Here is a 2,270-nt window from a genome sequence, read left to right on the forward strand (position 1 = left end):
AATGTGTGAGTGCGTGGGTGGGTGCGTGAATGGGTGAGTGGGAGTGTAAAACTTAAAAAAAACCAAATAGTATCCATCCCGAAAAATTTGCACAATTTTTATACCAATTTTGAGAAAATCGGTCAATAAATATGTGAGTGCGTGGGTGGATGCGTGAGTGGGTAGATGGGGATGTAAAACTTAAAAAAACCACATATTAGCCATCCCCAAAAAATTTTCAAAATTTTGGTACCAATTTTGAGAAAATCGGTCAATAAATGTGTGAATGCGTGGGTGGATGCGTGAATGGGTGGGTGGGAGTGTAAAACTTTTAAAAAACCAAATAGTATCCATCCCCGAAAAATTTGCACAATTTTGGTACCAATTTCGAGAAAATCAGTCAATAAATTTGTTAGTGCGTGGGTGGGTGCGTGGGTGGACAAAATTAAAAATAAACCCCACAGCAGCCACCCCCGAAAAATTTGCAACATTTTGGTACCTGTTTCACAAAAATCGGTCCATAAATGTGGAAGTAGTTCGCGGACATACAGACAGACAGACGGACGGCATTTATATATATAGATTTTTGTATTTTAAATTTACTTCATCATTAATGAACAAAACTTCTCCTCCACTTTCTGTTATTGAATTTACTGAAAGAAGATTTGTATTCAATTCAGGTACGAACAATACTTCTTTTAATTTACACTTTTCAAATTCAATTGATCCTGAACCTCTTGCTGTCATTGATTCATTTTTCTTGGCTACTCCAATTGTTGTTAGATTTTCTTTAAAATTTTTCATGTAGTCCAATTTATTAGTCATATTTATGGTTGATCCTGAATCTACGATCCAAACATCCTCCATTTTTGATGCGTTCGCTAAAAAAGCCACCTTGTCTGTCTTTTCTTCTTTATTTATCTTCTTTTTTCTGAAATAACAATCTTTATCTTCATGATTATTTTTCTTACAAATACTACATGTTTTTCCATCTTTAAATTGTTTTTCACTACAAGTTCTTGCATAATGTCCTGTTTTATTACATTTAAAACAGCGTAACTCTTTATCATTAGTTCTAAACTTTGATCTACAATCTTTTGCCATATGACCTAATTTATTACATTTATGGCATTTTTTATTGGTTACCTTAAATGCAACAGCTTTCTCATCTGTTTGTCTTCCTGAAGTCCTCATTTCCTCTGCTATTAAACGTGCAGTGAGATTATCTAATGTCTTTTCGTTTCTTACAGTAGATTCCCATGCACTCGCAAAATATCTAAATTCTTCTGGTAAAGTTGCTAGTATCTTGGAAATTATCATTTCATCTTCTATTTTAGTGTCAAGAGCATTTAATCTGATTGCAATATTTTTTAATTTACTTACATATGCAGCTATGTCAGTTGTTTTATCGAAACTCAATCCGTAGAAAGTTTGAAGACTACATTTTTGTTGCTCATTATCCCTTTCATATATTGTGTTAATTTTTGTCCACATTTCGTGAGCTATACTGCAATTCAACAAGTGCATCAAAGGTTTCTTGTCAACTGTTGTAACAATTATTTTTTGAGCAATCGCATCCTTCTTCTTCCACTGGTTGTCCCTGGCATTCTCTTGAACATCTGTTACTACGATGTCGTATAATTCGTTTGCTTTAAATAAAATTCCTACTTGAAATTTCCAAAGCTGAAAATTTTCACTATCAACAAGCTTATCAACATTAGCTGAATCTTCTGTCAATGCTCTTGCCATATTTTAAATAATCGTAAAAAAAAATATTTTCTCGCTAACCTTAAATTCTGTAAGTTATTGTCCTACAAATTTTCTTAATTTTACTTTACTTAAATTTTCTCAATTATTACGTTTTATAACAATTTGTTTTTACGCGACCGTTTATGCTTTATATTAATTCTTACACTTCGTAATCTTACAATAACCTTATATCTTATGCCCGTTTCCTTATAAACGTGCTTTGGCTTTTAATTCCTTTCTTATTTCTTAAATTTTAAATTAATTTTTTTTTTTACTTTTATTACTTTAAATAATGGACGTCTGGGCCCATACCTGTTGAAAAATTATAATAATAGTTGAAGTTAATTAAGCCAAATCACGTATTTGTATATTTAATTAATAGTTTTATTTAGCCTCTACACATATATGAAGAAAAGGTTACATGCAAAATAGTTTTGAGGCATTAAATAAACTAACTATCGAATAAGTTAAATTGTGTGAACAAAGACATTAATTATTTAAAAGAATAGCAAAGTTATTGCGCTTGTATTATAAATATAAGT

Source organism: Prenolepis imparis, unplaced genomic scaffold (assembly GCF_030444845.1).
Source record: "Prenolepis imparis isolate NDT839.2.m4 unplaced genomic scaffold, iyPreImpa1.0 SCAF_10, whole genome shotgun sequence".
NCBI classification, from domain to species: Eukaryota; Metazoa; Arthropoda; class Insecta; order Hymenoptera; family Formicidae; genus Prenolepis; species Prenolepis imparis.